The following is a 19,299-nucleotide window of genomic DNA, read 5'->3' on the forward strand; positions in this document are numbered from 1 at the left end:
ATCTTTAATTAAAATACTAGTCACCGGGTAATAATGACAATTTTGTGTCAAAAAAGTTGCGTCCCGGGGGCGCACCTTGATTCGACACTATGCGTCCCCAACAACAATAGGGGGAACGCGGGCAAACGAGAACACTGATTGTATTGTTTTTAAACCGTTCGTTTTTTCAGTTCTCATTTGATATTTTTTGTAAACGTTTGGTCTCCACAAGCTAAACCACAAACTCTTCAATAGTGTTGAATGCTATACACAGATGGAAAGCAAATGATTTTAGTCTGTAAAACAGACCTCCACTCCTTAATACTGCCGCCCCTCCGAACACCAACACTAACACACGTATACACAAAAAGCACACACAGGCTTGACAGGGGAAACAACAGAACTTGGCAGCCAAAAGGAGCAGCTGCTCTCAAAGGTCATGTTACAGGAGAAAGAAAACATTTTAGCTTGCTTCTCTGCGACAAGAACATGGCTTAGCTCCTTCCTCAAGCCACTCTCAAATGATATTTTTGCTTTGTGTTTTCTATTTTTTTAAATGCAAAATGTGAGCCATGCAGCCCTTTTGCTCCTCTTATGTGTGCCTTTGGCTGTGATAAATATGCTAAAGCGCTTCCAAAAACCTCCTACTTCCTATCTGGCGCTGAGTTTAGGAAACAATCAGAATCAAGAGTGAGAAGCACATTCACCAACAGTTGCAGACACACTGAATCAATCACACATTTGTTTTGTCAACTCAAACATTTGCAATGAGTTACCAGCTGGTATAGAAATTTATTTGAGTAAAATTGCACTTCGAGAAATATTTTTTAGCTGTGTGCGAATAACATTGTCAGACAGACGTGTTACTTGTATTTAACAACAATGACTTCCACTTTTACAAAGCAAAAATTTTTAAAAAGGGTTTTACCTGCCAAACTATACACGGATGCCCAAAATGTAAATAATTGACTCAACTTTAGCAATAAGAATTAAACTATGCAGCGGGACCTATTAACTGTGGGGTGTACTATCATGATTGACAATCTGCGGCGGCTTGATTGGCGCCAACAGCCTGGACAGCTGATTGGTGGACACTCCCCTTTTAAACCCCCGGCTTCCTCTCAGTCATTGTCAGATCGTTGCAAACTGTTGTATTCCACTCAGTGAGCATTCCCGTCCGACTCCGTTTCTACTAAACCTTTCTCCTGCCTGATCTTCGTTTTTGACCCGTTTCTGGACCTGATTACGCACGTTCTGCCTGCCCCCGTTACCTGACCCGTTTTGCCTCGTTACCTGCCTGTCTCCTACCTACGACCCCGATTACGAACTCGACATCGCCTCTGATCTCCAGTCCAGGCCAAACGACTTACTATTCCCGCCTGTCTTCGTCCGACACGGAAGTATCACTCCCGCCTCGCTCGCTCCTGTTTTCCGTCAGTCCTCGGATCAAGCAAGCAAGCCTTACTCTCCCACTCTTTTCAATAAATACTGAGAAACGTATGCTATTGAGTCCTGTGTCCGTTCTGGTCTGTGACATGTACTGCATACGAGGCTATCAATAAACTATGAAAATCTGAATACTTTGTAATTTGCGCAACTTGTTTTTTGATTCGAGAACAAAAGAAGAGAATCTTTTTTTCTTTTTGAAGTAAATTATAAGCGGATTGGTTTCAAAAATCAAAAAGATTCCACTATTTCACTAATTTGTAATTGCTTAACTGGCAATATGCTGGAACACATAAATCTAAAGCAATTAATCCTATTGTGAACAATCACCACTAAGAGGTCTGAAAATCAACCCATTCAGACATAAAAGAACAACTTAATTTTAAACTTGATCCTGACAATTATGTCCAAGTGGACAAAGTATGCGTGACCTTTTTACTTTTATTAAGTTCAAAAAGTGACAATAGTCCTTTCCAACCCTGATATGGACATATAAGTTCACAACTTGAAATTTTAAAAGTATCGTTATATTTTGAAGTTAAGACAGCTTAGATACTTGCTCCACAATTCTGCTATAACTGTGTCAGGTGACTGTTATCTGGTGATGGTCATCTGACCACAGTTAAAATGAAATGAATGAAATTTCAACACATTAGACAAATGAATACCATTAACATTTTAAACAGATAATTAACATATTAAAGAAAATACAAGTTTATGTTTTACAGTATGGACACAAGGAGACCAGAGTCTGCCTATCAAGGTTCACATCATTCGCCACGTAAGACTTAAATGTTAATCCATCCGGAAAGCAAAGACCGAATAGAATAAAACGCTGGACTTGCAGCTGTTCTTTCTTTTCTTCTTTTGTTCCCCTCAAAAGCCTGAATCAGCATATTGTAGGAGGCCTAAAAATTGCCAACTTTCCAGTGAATGTAGCAAAGGGAAACCATTCTCGCCTGGAATAGGCATTTTGTGGTGAGGAGCGGTTGCAAGTTATAATCTGTGAACGCTACAGGACATGCACTTCCTTGCAGCCGGGGCTTTCATCTCAACGCATAAATTGGGCATAAAACAAAAACGATTAAATGCCCCCAAAGCTCATGGATTTAATTGTGAAGTGGGTGATGGGCAGTGCTCCCTCTAATCTGCGCGCGTGCGCGCAATTGCGCATTGCTCGCACATTCTCAGCGCACAAGAAAATCTAGCCAGCGCACAAAAATGAGGGCTCAGAATTACTAATTAAGAAGCGACTTAAGTCAAAGTTACAGTGCATGAAGGTAAAAATACACGGGTTCCCCTGACGTTGTGTCCTAAATGTGGTATTTTGAAGTCGAGTCGAAGTAGAACGAAGTTGAGTAAAGTTAGTAGTTTGTCGAGAACCGGCTTCTTCGGCTCGGCTCACTAAAAGGAACCGGCTCTTTCGGGTCCTAAACGGCTCTTCAGGTTGTTTTTGCTTCTTTAATCCCAACATGACCAAATATTATGTAAAATTATGCACAAAATGACTTAAAGGAATGCGGGAATAGAACAAAAAAGAAAAAAATGCCAAAATGAAAAAGTAGTGAAAAGCTGAGAAAAAAAAGAAACAAAAGAGAAAAAAAGAAGGAAAAAAATTTGAAAAAAGCCAGAAAAAAGAAAAGAAAGAAATGTAGGAAAAAAGTAAATAGAGAACGAAAAGACAAAAGTAACAGCTCGGAAAAAATAAACACAATGAGATGTTTTTTAAAGGAATCTTAAAAAAAGTAGAAAAAAACAAAAAAAAGAAGAAAAAGTTGTTGTTGCATTCAAATAATTTCCAATTATATCAAGTGAATCTTGTTGCCAACATTGTACTTCCACTAAAAAATGTGATTAAGTACAGTTCTGTATCTTACAACCGACTAAATAGGCCCCCAAAAATGTCAATATTTTGCGAAAAAATATGTCAGGAGATAAAAAGTTTGTAGGCCGTACAACCTTTGCGACGGTACATGAGTCAATTCATTCAAAAGAGAAAAATAATTTTGCATTGCCGGAAACTCAGCAAAATGTAACTTGATGTAAAGTTTTGGACATGCTTGATAATGATTTAGTTGCCACACTTGGGATTATGGTTGCTCACTCTTCTTTCAAGCGTTGCTCACCGACTTTGTGTAAACGCTCAGACCCGGGGAAAATTAGAGGGAACATTGGTGGTGGGCAATGAAAGGAAATGTTCATCAAGGGAAGCCAACTTTGCCGGTGACTTAAGAGCTCACATAACAGGCCTGCCATTCGGACAATTGTGCACTGTTATAATAAGATCAACAAAAATTAATACCTCTGAGCCGCAGAGGGAGATCCTCCCCCAACCTAAACAGCATGAACAAGGGGATTTAAGTAGTTTCACGTGAGTGCCCTTGGGTCACCAGAACTGAAGTGTGACATACTGCTACTTTATATGTATGTATTTTTTAGCCCATACTTCTTACCAAAGTAGCCTTTACAGCTGTAACCTCATAGCCAGTAATGTATTCATTGTTTTAAATAGTACTTTATTGTGTAACAGTGTTGTCAAGCGAATTGAATATCGTCAACAACAAAGAAGATAGTGTTCGCAAAACTCTCTCACTCAGCAATTTGTCTACCAAAATGTCATGGTCTAGAGCAGCGGTCTGCAACCTCCGGGTCGCGAACCAAGATCCGGCTGTGTGTCGTTTGGTAAAGAGCTGCACAGAAAGATAATAAATTGCCTTACTTTTTGTTTTTACCTGATTTATTGTGTGAAATCAAACACTAAAAACTAAAAATGAAATGAAATGATCTGCATTTATATAGCGCTTTTTAAGTCAAGACTTCCCAAAGCGCTTTACAGTGTGCTTCACATTTCCCAATAGTGGCCGTGCAGCCATGTAAGGCGCTAACCTGCTTATTGGGGGCATTAGGGGTTCAGTGTCTTACCCAAGGACACTTCGACATGTAACACGGAGGAGCCGGGATTCGAACTCTGATCTCTTGATCCCAAGACGAGTGCTCTACCTCCTGAGCCACTGTCGTCCCAATGAAATGATCTGCATTTATATAGCGCTTTTCAAGTCAAGACTTCCCAAAGCGCTTTACAGCGTGCTTCACATTTCCCAACAGCGGCCGTGCAGCCATGTGAGGCGCTAACCTGCTTATTGGGGGTATTAGGGATTCAGTGTCTTACCCAAGAACACTTCGACATGTAACACGGAGGAGCCGGGATTCAAACTGCGATCTTTTGATCCCAAGACAAGCGCTCTACCTCCTGAGCCACTGCCGCCCCTCAAAGTGTGATTAAACAGTCAACAAATATTGTTGACCACATTTCCACAACATTGGATGTCATGGGAAGCTAACCTGGATGGCGGCGGTGAAAACACCAAATTTTAACCACTAAACTTTTAAGTATATAGATGACATGGGAAAAGGCTTTGGAGTCACACTATTTTTACTCACAGTACCACATTGCTGAATATGTGAGGCTATGATTAAACTCATTTATTGATAACATAAACTATAAACACAATCCCAAAATAAATGTTACAATTATTATTATTAATAGTTATTGTAACAGTTATTTATTCAATTTCCTTAAAATTCCAATCTGTCATCAGATACACCAGAGAGTTTTTTTTCAATCGTCGTGCTTTTTTGTATTTATTGACATCATTCAGGATGGAACCATGACTAAATATAGCGTGAAAATTAATAAAACCGAATGCCTTTTCCTATGTAATCTGAATCCAAAATGGTCTAGTGATTACAGAGGAGAATTTATGATAATTATTATTATTGGAATTATCAATAATAGTTATACATATTGGATGGGGCCGCACAAATATTATACATTAGACCTGTCTGTGGTACAGAAAATTTGGGGACCACTGGTCTGAAGAAATGTGATATAATGTAATCATGTTCTTGCACATCTATCTTAGAACTCCATTCTTCCAACCGATCTTTTTACCACCATAGGAAAAACTGAAAAATACCATTGATACCTAAAAGCCAGGAACCAAAACCAAAAAGCATGTTGAAAAGCATCAGCTAATGGAAGACAAAAACAAAGAGCATCGATGGCCCTCTGGCTTTTGACCCGTACTAAAAAGCTGATCATGGGAAAGGTTAAAAGATCAACCACAAAGTAAACGACAAGAACATGCTAATGATCCAAAGGCAGGGACTTGAGTCGCCCAGCAAACAGTTGGGAACACACTGCGTAATCGGCTCCAATTTTCTTGAAAATGCTCCCGCACAACACTGTCTTAAATTAGCTGCTAGCCATGGAAAAAAGGCGTGTTAGACGGATTGCGGACGGGCGAGAACTTCAAAGAACTACTTGGTACCAACTTGAGCGATGTTATTTTTCAATAAAAAAATAAAAGGAGTATGACACAAAAGAAGCATTTTAGTGATCCGGTAACTGGTCTTTCTGATTGCCGTTAATAATTTAGAAAATCTTCAAAAGTTTATGAGAATGTAGCAAATCTAAGCATGAGATTTTAACAAGTCAGTGACAGACCTCGTGTATTTAAAATTGGTTGAATAGATTCTAATGGATATCAAAATGGCAAAATATTTGAAAGCTTTATTGAAGAAACGGAGATATCCCTGCTGTAGCATTTTATGGCAGTCGCTTTTGAGAAAGAACAACATAACAGCCAGGGTTGGGTAGGGTTACTTTAACTGGATTACTTTCAATTACTTTTGGATTACTCCAATACCAAATATGCTAATAAAATGATCTGCATTTATATAGCGCTTTTCAAGTCAATGACTTCCCAAAGCGCTTTACAATGTGCTCTACATTTCCCGATAGCGGCCTTGCAGCCATGTAAGGCGTTAACCTGCTTATTGGGGGTATTAAGGGTTCAGTGTCTTACCCAAGGACACTTAGACATGTAACACGGACGAGCCGGGATTCGAACTGGGATCCCTTGATCCCAAGATGAGCGCTCTACCTCCTGAGCTACTGCCGCCCCATGCGGTAGTAGCTCAGGAGGTAGAGCGCTCGTCCTACGTGTAATACCTCTGTCAATGTTGAGAGCAGCACCATATGAAAGAATGCATGAATATCGAAGACTAAAAGTATGTGGGCTTAACAGCCTGAGTATGGGCTACGACCAGGGTTGGGTAGGGTTACTTTAACTTGATTACTTTCAATTACTTTTGGATTACTCCAATACTAAATATGCTAATAAAAGACAAAAGAAACTAAATATGAATAAAATGATGACTCACAACACGTGGTAAGCTTTCTCTCCTGGCTTTGATCTCTTTGATCTCCGGCAAAACTAACATAAAATGCGACAGAAACAAAATGAAAATAAATCCAAACAGCTTGCCTACATCATTTTTGCCGTTCCATGTATTCCGTTACTCCCCAAGCCTGCACAAAATTTTGTAATTTTATTCATATTTAGTTTCTTTTGTCTTTTATTAGCATATTTGGTATTGGAGTAATCCAAAAGTAATTGAAAGTAATTAAGTTAAAGTAACCCTACCCAACCCTGATAACAGAACTATACACATTTTGTACCATTTACCACATAGAACTATTTGAGTATTTTAGAGGAAAATCGTGTTATCTGTGTTGAAAACTAATGCAGTTTTCAAAGGGTATTTAAAAACAAATAATTAAAAAAAAAACTTTGTAACCTCCTTTTTTAAATAAAGAAAAGAAACCAGGATGAGATGAGGCTATTTCTATTAAGTCAACCTAATGTATGGCGTCTCTGTGTCAAGAGAGTATTCTGTAAAGATAAAGCATCATAATTACTGGCATTACCATTATTGATCCCAAAAATTCTAAAGATGTATCCATGTTAGGTAAAAGACAAAGAAAGTCGATTATTCTAAAGAGTGTCTTATTTGTAAACTAAGCTAAATAGGAACTGGTCATCTGAGCTCGTTCCCCGATTTAACTTGCTGGCATGAAATAGATTTTTCTAGTTCATTTAACAGATTTGGACCAGCATGGTAGCTGAGTTGTCGAAAGCGAAAGGCATACACAAAGCTCCGCCAAGTGACTCTCGCAAGTTATTTGTAGCATGTATCAAAAGGAAAAAATGTTTTCTTCAATATTTATCTCTACAATTAAGTCGTTACCGTGATTCTTGCACACACTGTATTGTGTTATTTGAGATGTTACACACTGTTCAGTCATTCTTGATTGGTTTTCGCCAGCTGCTAGGGAGCTTGAGCAGCACTGCTGTGATAGTAAAAACCAGGATTTACCACCTCGGCAGGCTAACCAGATAGGAAAGATATAGATTACCCCAAATGGTATAGGCCTATGCCAACTACAGTAAACGTGCATACAGACTGTAATGACAAAGATAGCTTTCATAACAAAGATATTCAAGCACCGTAAATTCCGGACTATAAGCCGCTACTTTTTTCCCAAATGTTCAGCCCTGCGGCTTATTCGGTGAAGCGGCCAATTTATGGATTTTTTCTAACGGCCACCTGGAGTATAAAAGGTAAGATTAAGACCAGTAGAATATGTGCGCCAAGAAAGACCGCAATCTCTAAGTTTAAGCATACATTGCCTGTCAAGTTAAGGTACGTTCCGATAATGAGGAAGACGCCCTTGATGGCGATAGTTATGAGGAGGAAGTTGAGGACGATCTTCCGCGAATTTCACAATTGCGGGATGCTTATTTTTAACAGGCACGTTTGATCCTACTAGCGTGTTGGTAACTTTCAAAGCCACAGTTTGGGATGAAAGTTATATTATTATTATTAAAGCTTTGAAAACTCTCTCGGTGTACCGTCTTTCTTCGTAAATATGTATAACCATGTATAATATGTATTTTCAACTGTATATTTTTGTAATGTATTCATTTTAGAGATTTATTCTGTTATGTGTTCTACGGACAAATCAAAAAGAAGGGGCGCAGCGAACGCGGGCTGATGGGAATTGGGGTAAAGCTGAGTTACCGTTAGATCTGTCTGTTGTCGCAGCGGACAATAGTGGATATATATTTTTCCCACCCTTGACTTTGGAAATATACATTTTGTTTCCTTGGATTACTTTCAACGGGACCTGGACTTTACAAGTCTGCATCATACGTTAATTACGGGTATCATTTTCCATTAACGATGTCAACTATGGTTCTAGAATTGTGTACTATTTATGTAGTTACGATCCTGGAACCTACAGCCTGCCCTGGATTAAACTTGTGATTGAATCACAAGTAATAATGGGGGCACGCGCGGCTTATACATGGGACATGGGTGCTACTTGTGTAAGTACAAAAGCGGCAAATCATCCAAAAAGTAGTGGGTGCGGCTTTTAATCAGGTGCGCTCTAAAGTCCGGAATTTACGGTACTTTATGTCAACACTGTTGAACTGTATATTTGCTCTAAAGCAGTTGTAAATATTTTTTTTTAAAATGCATACCAAGTAAAGGAAAAGTGCATAAAGCTTTTGGTGTCAAAGTCAAATCTTCCATAGACAAAATATTAAAGTTCCGTATGGAAACATTGTAGAAAACTCATCTCTTGCACCGAACTGTTTTAAAGTTGTTTGACGAGGTCCGCTCTCTGACTGTACCACCGAATTTGGGGTGCCTAGCTTTAAAGTGATACGTCAGGGAAGAAGTGCTCCGATGTTAATTCAATTCAGCTTTGCAAAGCATACATAACACTTTCGCTTTGTCAATGTTCCCAACCGGCAATGTTTTAAAGCGAAACATGCTTCTCTTTTCCATCCCTAGCATGCTACGCCACGTTAGCCTCAGGATACGAAAGTGCTTCTTCGCAATATAACACTTAAAATTAGAGATTTGGGATGAATACTTATCCTGGTTTTCATAAAGACACCCCAATTTTCAAATTGAAACTAAATAAAAAGGTTCATGTTTTAATATGATTTACTTAAAGGTTGGGTGCGTAGATTGTCCTTAGAAAGTTTGAAATTGAATGTTTTCTTAGTTTAGTACGTGTTAACAAGGACCAACTACGTTCAAAGAGCCTTTAGATTTGTTTTCACCGAACCTATTTGCTTTTATCTTACGTTTATCATCGGTTTTCCGCAGAGTGCATTAGGCTGCAAGAAAGGAGATGTTGGGGAAGGAGGGGAATAGTGATTTCAAGCACATACCCAAGGTTTTTCTTTTTACTACGACGAAAATGGGGAGAGTAAGAAAAGGACTGTTTCAAATATAGTCCGAATGCCAACCCAAGCTCCAAAAAAGATGAAAAAAAAGACTTTATTCAAGCGCCGTACAAGCAGCTTGACAGCTCTTTTTTGTTGCATGTTACCCACCACCTATATTTTATCTACCGTAAATTCCGGACTATAGAGCGCACCTGATTATAAGCCGCACACACCACATTTTAAGAGGAAAACTGCTTTTATACTTACACAAGCCGCACCTGTATATTAGCCGCATGCGCCCACATTAAAACATGTAACACAATCACAAAAGTAACCCAAACCCGACTTTAAGCGATTGTAACTGAATATAAAGTACACAATCCCAAAAAGCACAGCCGGCTAAATGATCGTAAAATGATACCGGTACTTAAGGTTTGATGCAGACCTGCAGAGTCCGGGTCCCGTTGAAAGTAATCCAAGGAAAAAAAGTCTATATTTCCAAAGGTAAGGGTGGGAAAAATATATTTCCAGGGTAAGTTTACGCTAATATAATTTGTGCACAAGCTAAGAAGTTGCAGTCTTCCTCGGCGCATATATTCCAGCGGTCTAAATCTTACTTTCTGTATTCGAGCGCCGCTGGCGGCCGTTAGAAAAATTACATAAATTGGCCGCATCACTGAATAAGCCGCAGGGTTAAAAGTTAGGGAAAAAAGTGGCGGCTTATAGTCCGGAATTTACGGTATGTTCTTTTAGAGGTTATTGTCGAGTTTGCATTGTCTTAACTGAAATAGATCTTAGTGGGACGGTATGCTTTTTAGTTTTGTCACTTGACCGCACAGCTCTGAGATTCAGTGCGTGTCACACAACCAGGTCTTTCAGGATTATGTCTGTGAAACTGCATATTGTACCACATAATTGTCATTAATGTCCTACTGTTAAGAGCCTTGCGCTTCACTGTGAGGCCCACTATGTGTGCTCATCACACACATACTAACACACGCATACAAGTGGTATTTGTTCTGCGCTGTCTCGACAGAAGGGAAAGTGTCCACCATTTGGGCCGTTCGACCACTTGTGGGTCCGCTGCTAAAATGGCAAAAAGCAAGCCGTGCACAAATGGGGGGCCCGGGCTCATTAAGCCATTCTCCCACGCAAACGGGTGAAGCCGCCGCTGACAAGCGGTTCAGAGCCCAGGATCCAAAACAAACAAACAAAAGTATGCACTCGAGGCTCTCGATTCCACGAAATCAAAATGACCTGCTTTTTATTTATATTTGTTGAGATCTTGAAGAGAAAACGTGCTCTTTGAGCAGCTGATAAACATCCTGAAGGAACACAGCTGGGGACAGCATGGGAGGGGGTGGAACACAAGGCAAAGAGACACTTTATGGTGATAAAAACTTCCAAGTAATCCGATTGACCTCAATGACACAGCCTGAATTTAAAAAAAACACATTTTGCACAAACTAAATCTTGAGCATTTGTGAAACACCGGAAGCCCCAATACATTCACACTGCTTAAGAACAATGGAGGGAATCTGTCAAAGCAGCAAAATGCTTAATCCCTTCCAGATTTTTATCCCCGACAGCATCTTTTATAAAGCATCTTTTTGGCGTGTCACGTTTTACCAAGACAACAATGTTTGGCTCGGCTTGTTTGCGTTTAAGAACATCATTTCCACATGTTGCGAGTGGGAAAGCTCAAACGGCAGTTTGCCACCGAGTCCTTTACACGCATCATGCATGTGCCCTTTTGGAGCCTATTAACCAATTTTAGAACCAGGCAGACCCCACACATGACAAGAAAATTTTCATATCATATGTGGTTTACTTAGATTACGAACAGAATATACTGCAGGGGTATGGCCTTGAACATTATGGTTTATTTGACACAATCCTCATGATTATGAGAATCAAAAAGTGATAATTGGGAAGTCAAGGAACACACAGAACTGAAATGTACCGTAAATTCCGGACTATAAGCCGCTACTTTTTTCCCAAACCTTCAACCCTGCGGCTTATTCAGTGATGCGGCCAATTTATGTAATTTTTCTAACAGCCGCCAGCGGCGCTCGAGTACAAAAGGTAAGATTAAGACCGGTGGAATATATGCGCCGAGGAAGACTGCAACTTCTTAGCTTGTGCACATATTCAATTAGCGTAGACATGTCTTCATCATGCAAATTGCAAAAAGAAAGGCACATGATGTAGCTTTCAAGCTAAAAGCAAACGAGCAGTCCGATAAAGAAGGAAACAGAGCTACTGCACGTAAACTTCACTTTGCGAGCGTGTTGCTAGCGTGTTTTTGAATAAGGGAGCATGGGACGACGTCTATATGACAAAGTCTCTTTCCCATTCTGGGGAAGACGACTTTGATGACGTCAGTTATAAGGAGGAAGATGAGGACGGTTTACCGTGGTTTCTTCAAGTACGGTATGTTTTTTTTTAACAGACCCGTTTACTGTGTTGCGAGCGTGTTGCTTGTAGCGTTTTGCTACCCTTCACAGGCACGGTTTGGGATGAAAGTTATAATGTCATGATTAAAGCTTTGAAAACTATCTCGGTGTACCGTCTTTCTTTGTAAATATGTGTAACCGATGTATGATATGTATTTGCACCTGTATATTTTTGTAATGTATTTATTTGTGACACTTATTCTGATATGTTTTGCGAATTAAAAAAGGGGCGGAGCAAACGCGGGCTCACGGGAAGTGGGGTAAAGGTGAGCGAGACGCGGCGGACAATAGTGGATATACTTTTTTTTCCTTGGATTAGTTTCAACAGGTACCCGGACTCTGCCGGTCTGCATCAAACCTTAAGTACCGGTATCATTTTCTTTTCATTTTGCCGGCTGTGGTTTTTGGACTGTGTACTTTATATTCAGTTACAATCGCGGGACTCAATGCCGGGTTTGGGCTAATTTTGTGATTGTGTTACATGTTTTAATGTGGGCGCATGCGGCTTATATACAGGTGCGGCTTGTGTAAGTACAAAATCGGTTTTCCTCTTAAAATGTGGTGGGTGCGGCTTATAATCAGGTGCGCTCTATAGTCCGGAATTTACGGTATATAGAAAGCTGATATAAAGTACAGTGCAGCAAATAATATCGGCCGATCGCATTAGAGTGTTATATGATTTGAATTTTGTCCAGTTATGCTTTTCTCAAGCAGATCCAACCATGACAGTCTATCCATCAAATCAATGTATTATTTACAACTGTGTCTGCTTGTGTGAAGTTGTGCAAAACAAAATCAGTACAAATACTTTCCAGGCAAGTGACGTAAGACTGGCTCCATGTCAGCCGCGTGGCAGTCCTTCAAATTAATTTTTATTAAATTTGATTGTGTTTATTTTCAGTAATAATGTATTTTTTGAACAATAATTGATAGCACCATAAAGTATTTGTTCCTACAGTAAACGTTGGTCAGCAAAAATGAAATTTTGGTCAATAATGGACTCATCTTACAAGTTGGATCGACTTTATCCAAATTTCTCGGTTGCTTCGTACAAACCGCGCCAATATTTTGGGTGATTTCAAACAAAACTAAATCATTTTGGGGGTTCTTATAAATAAGTTTGAATATTTGAGGATTAAAACACAATTTTAAAAAGCTTTTTTGTGTTGTTTTCTGCAATATGCCCTGTTTATTTTAGGTTGCTATAGATTAGAAAAATCAAACTATTTTTAAGGGATAAAAAAAATTGGGCAGGTTGAGAAAACATTTTAAATTTTAAACAGTATACATTTTCAATTAAAAGACATGATTATGAGAAATTCTCACTTTAAAAGTCAAACTTGTGTCAACTTTAAAAGGTAGAGTTTTGATAAGATCAGAATTCTGTAAAATCAGAATACATAAAAATAAATCAAAATGATCACTTCAAAGTCAGAATGCTGACAGTGGGGAGACCTAATCATCCCAATGGTATTCTTTTTTCCTTCATTGACCCAAATCTTTCTCCAAAGAATTTTTCTGTGGCAATTACATTCAAATTTTGCACTGAAAAATAATGCAGAATAAACGCCCATGAAATACAGCATACAATTTAAACAATCAGCAAACTAAGTAACAAAAAAAAATAAAAGTTGACAAGATAATTAGTTTGTGTCCAAAAGCAACCCAAACCGAAACATTAACAGGTTAGTCTGCTCATTCACTGCCAACTTGACGGACTACATTCTACAGGTTGAGTCAAACCTGTGTATTAGACGGCAAATTAAGACAGGAAAAAAAAAAAGCATCAGGGCTAAAAACTTGACTGTTATCTGAGAGGTGGCAACAATACAAATAGCCATAGGTTTGAGGTGACAACCCTTTGTTATATAATTATCCTGACTAACCAGGCCCTCGACTATGGCTTGTGACACCCACAAATACATTTGCTTTAGCATACTTGACATTGACACTTTTAAACGTTGAGAGTACTAAAGTAGGGGCGGCAGTGGCTCAGGAGGTTTAGCGCTCGTCTTGGGATCAAGAGATCGTAATTCGAATCCCGGCTCCTCCGTGTTACATGTCGAAGTGTCCTTGGGTAAGACACTGAACCCCTAATGCCCCCAATAAGCAGGTTAGCGCCTTACATAGCACACTGTGAAGTGCTTTGGGAAGTCTTGACCTGAAAAGCGCTATATAAATGCAGATCATTTCATTTCATAAAGTAGCAATTTTCCCATGAAAAAAACAGTTACTGACGAGGCTTAAAAGAACAATAACTACTAGGTAATTACCACCAAAATTTGACAATCGAAGTCACAATACACAAGTGAATCAAATCCGATTTGGTCAAAAACTGTGGGGAAAGAACCTGATCATGATCCAAATTCAAATCAGAACTGATACAATTTGAATTTAAAACTCACAGTTTTGTTTACAGTTAAAAATTACTGATAATCTCTAATGATATCTAGTTTGGACGGAATATGACTTTTACTGGCTTTTATCTCCAAACTAATCTCCTTATCCAATAAAGAAATATTTTAATTTGAAATTGGAAGACTAACACTAATACTCTCACAAATGCAAAAAATGGATTAACAGTCTGATGTCTTAACAGTTTAACATAAGAGATTCCTTGACAGAATACTCAATTCAGATCCGACTTGAATTGAGCACAGAAATTTTATAAACGGCATTAGGCATTAAAAAATCGTGTTAAATTACATTCAAATTGGCATGTGTCATTAAACCAAATCCAATCCCAATCTGATCTAATATACAATCAACACAACCACTTCCAAAACACAACACACTCAAAAATATGTTGAATAGGATAAGACTTGCTAAATTTCAGGAGCTGTAACCCGAAACCAAAGTCACTGCAGTGCAGAACTGACAGTCGGACCAGCGTCCCCATAAAACGGAGACAGAGGAACATTATATGGACAAGTGTAATTCAAATTTGATGCTGATAATCTCACTAAACAAAAATAAGGATCTTAAACCAAGTATGGACTCATACAATGCGAACGGCCAAAATCTATTTCAAGAAATCAACTATCAAATGAAAGAACGATAAATAAAATGGTAGAACAGTAGAACGATATATTGAACAATAGAATACTAGATAGAAAGAATAATAGATAGACGATAGAACGGTAGATAGACCAAAAGAACGGTAGATAGATAGAATGTTAGAATAGTAGATAGATGGAACAACAGAACGACGGATGAAACGATGGATAGAAAAATAGATTGGATGATAGAACAATAGAACGATATATAGGAAATTATAGCACGATAGGGCGATAGATACATAAACCAATAGATTGACCGAAAAAACAGTAGATAGATAGAACGGTCGGTAGGACATAGAAGCGTAGATTGATGCACAAGAGAACGGTAGATATATAGTACAATAGAACAGTAGAAAATTAGAACGGTTGATAAATGGGTAAATAGATAGAACGATAGAATGGAAGATTGGTAGATAGATACAACTATATAATGGGAGATTGACAGAACGGTAGATATATAGAATGACAGTACAGTAGATAGAAAGATAGGACAAAAAAACAATAGAATAAAAGTACAGTAAACAGATTAAACAATAAAACGTAAGATATGTAGACCAATAGATAGAACGACAGACAGACGCACAGCCAGACACACAGACAAAACATAAGAACAGTATGCATAGTACAATAGATAGAATGATAAAACGATAGGCACATAGTACGGTAGTACGGTCGACATACAACAACCGGACGGTAGATATAGTACGATGGATAGATGATAGTTAGAACAATAGAATAGTAGATAGAAAGAATAATAGATAGAACGATAGATAGACCAAAAGAATGGTAGATAGATAGAATGACAGTACAGTAGATAGAAAGATAGGACAAAAAACAATAGAATAAAAGTACAGTAAACAGATTAAACAATGAAACGTTAGATATATAGAACCATAGATAGAACGACAGATAGACACACAGCCAGACACACAGACAAAACATAAGAACAGTATGCATAGTACAATAGATAGAATGATAAAACGATAGATACATAGTACGGTAGTACAGTCGACATACAACAACCGGACGGTAGATATAGTACGATGGATAGAATGATAGTTAGAACAATAGAATAGTAGATAGAAAGAATAATAGATAGAACGATAGATAGACCAAAAGAATGGTAGATAGATAGAATGACAGTACAGTAGATAGAAGATAGGACAAAAAACAATAGAATAAAAGTACAGTAAACAGATTAAACAATGAAATGTTAGATATATAGACCATAGATAGAACGACAGATAGACACACAGCCAGACACGCAGACAAAACCTAAGAACAGAATGCATAGTACAATAGATAGAATGATAAAACGATAGATACATAGAACGGTAGTACGGTCGACAGACAACAACAGGACGGTAGTTATAGTACGATGGATAGAATGATAGATAAAACAATAGAATAGTAGATAGAAAGAATAATACATAAAACGATAGAACGATAGATAGACCAAAAGAATGGTAGATAGATAGAATGACAGTACAGTAGATAGAAAGATAGGACAAAAAACAATAGAATAAAAGTACAGTAAACAGATTAAACAATGAAACGTTAGATATATAGAACCATAGATAGAACGACAGATAGACACACAGCCAGACACGCAGACAAAACCTAAGAACAGAATGCATAGTACAATAGATAGAATGATAAAACGATAGATACATAGGACGGTAGTACGGTCGACATACAACAACCGGACGGTAGATATAGTACGATGGATAGAATGATAGTTAGGACAATAGAATAGTAGATAGAAAGAATAATAGATAGAACGATAGATAGACCAAAAGAATGGTAGATAGATAGAATGACAGTACAGTAGATAGAAGATAGGACAAAAAACAATAGAATAAAAGTACAGTAAACAGATTAAACAATGAAACGTTAGATATATAGACCATAGATAGAACGACAGATAGACACACAGCCAGACACGCAGGCAAAACCTAAGAACAGTATGTATAGTACAATAGATAGAATGATAAAACGATAGATACATAGAACGGTAGTACGGTCGACAGACAACAACAGGACGGTAGTTATAGTACGATGGATAGAATGATAGATAGAACAATAGAATAGTAGATAGAAAGAATAATACATAAAACGATAGAACGATAGATAGACCAAAAGAATGGTAGATAGATAGAATGACAGTACAGTAGATAGAAAGATAGGACAAAAAAACAATAGAATAAAAGTACAGTAAACAGATTAAACAATGAAAAGTTAGATATATAGAACCATAGATAGAACAACAGATAGACACACAGCCAGACACGCAGACAAAACCTAAGAACAGAATGCATAGTACAATAGATAGAATGATAAAACGATAGATACATAGGACGGTAGTACGGTCGACAGACAACAACAGGACGGTAGTTATAGTACGATGGATAGAATGATAGTTGAACAATAGAATAGTAGGTAGAAAGAATAATACATAAAACGATAGAACGATAGATAGACCAAAAGAATGGTAGATAGATAGAATGACAGTACAGTAGATAGAAAGATAGGACAAAAAACAATAGAATAAAAGTACAGTAAACAGATTAAACAATGAAACGTTAGATATATAGAACCATAGATAGAACGACAGATAGACACACAGCCAGACACGCAGACAAAACCTAAGAACAGAATGCATAGTACAATAGATAGAATGATAAAACGATAGATACATAGGACGGTAGTACGGTCGACAGAAAACAACAGGACAGTAGTTATAGTACAATGGATAGAATGATAGATAGGACAATAGAATAGTAGATATAAGGAATAATAGATAGAACGATAGATAGACCAAAAGAACGGTAGATAGATAGAATGTTAGAATAGTAGATAGATGGAACAACAGAACGACGGATGGAACGATGGATAGAACAATAGATTGGATGATAGAACAATAGAACGATATATCGGAAATGATAGCACGATAGGGCGATAGATACATAAACTAATAGATTGACCGAAAGAACAGTAGACGTTAGATATATAGAACAATAGATAGATAGATAGACCCACAGCCAGACAAACAGACAAAACGTAAGAACAGTATGTATAGTACAATAAATAGAATGATAAAACGATAGAACATAGAACGGTAGTACGGTCGACAGACGGTAGATATAGTACGATGGCTAGAATGATAGAACGAAAAGATAAATAGTACCACCGAATGGTAGATACATAGAACAAGAGAACGATGGATAAAATAATCGAACAGTGACTTGATCGATCAATAGATCGATTGATAGCACAATTTATATATAGTACGATAAAAATATTTGAAAAGGGATACACATTTTATTCGTCTAATAGGGTTAGCTTTAGGGTGTAAGGGTTCTTAAAAAGTTTTTTCTTACCTCAGCAATTGCAGAGGTCCGAACCAGACTCGACCAGTCGACTAGAACATGGCCCCAAAACGGTTCTGGTCTGCGTTTCTGGTGTAAAATCTGCGTGGAACAACAAACACACAACACATTTCTCATGTTGGTCGAATGGTTCGCTGTCAAAGAAACATTATGGAGTTTTCTAAGCGAGTCGTTCCTCGTCCCCGGAGCTTCTCGCCATATCTTCCCCACCGACGGCATCACATTCGCCGACCCTAGGAGTCCCAAACAGCACTGGCGCGTTTGCTTCCTTCCTTCCCTTCCCACCCGCTCCGCGGAAAAATGTCAAAAATGACAATGATCCGAAAACTTCACGGAGGGAGAGCAACGAGCGAGAGAGCGCGGAGGCGAAAAAAAAAACAATCCTCGGCGGTGGAAAGAAGCATTTTGCATGGAACTTACCTTGTTACAATTTGCTCATCCAGCCACGCTAAACTTGCTGAAGATGAAGACTTTTTAGGCTAATTCTGGTGCCCTTGTTTTGTTCCAATATTTTCTGCGGAGGTTTGACAGTATAAGTGGAATGTTAAGTATGACTTTGGTATGAAATCAACGCACTACTCTGGAAGGCGAAGGGGGGAGGGAGAGAGAGCGAGAGAAGGAGAAAAAAAAACTGCGGCAGAGAAGCCATTGGTGAGCGTCAATCAACAAAGTTCGGGGCGGGACTTTGACGAGTTGGAGCGCGGCCCAGTTGCCCTCACTACTCCACTGCCGTGGAAAGGAACTGAATTACGGAGGAATCATTTTGACATTCGTATAAAACAAGGGTCAGGAACGGTGTTCCATCTAAGCTGCGCGCGTGCGCAATTGCACACTGCTCGCACATTCTCAGCGCACAAGAAAATCGAGCCAGCGCACAAAA

The 19,299-nt window shown here is 38.4% G+C and overlaps 1 protein-coding gene across 8 annotated transcripts in view; it reads right to left on the reverse strand.

The window, feature by feature from the left end:
* LOC148364786 (transcriptional enhancer factor TEF-5-like) overlaps positions 1-19,006 on the reverse strand; it is a 78,614-nt gene extending 59,608 nt beyond the window's left edge. For all 8 annotated transcript variants that reach the window (XM_088338990.1, XM_088338989.1, XM_088338986.1 and 5 more), the window contains exons 1-2: positions 18,840-19,006; positions 18,411-18,500 (exon numbers count right to left, since the gene is read on the reverse strand). The gene's annotated coding sequence lies outside the window, so the exon portion shown is untranslated. The remainder of the gene's footprint in view (positions 1-18,410; positions 18,501-18,839) is intronic.
* Between the last annotated feature and the right edge of the window lie 293 nt (positions 19,007-19,299).

Source organism: Urocampus carinirostris, chromosome 6 (assembly GCF_059441175.1).
Source record: "Urocampus carinirostris isolate Australia breed hairy pipefish chromosome 6, RoL_Ucar_1.0, whole genome shotgun sequence".
In the NCBI taxonomy this organism is placed as follows: Eukaryota; Metazoa; Chordata; class Actinopteri; order Syngnathiformes; family Syngnathidae; genus Urocampus; species Urocampus carinirostris.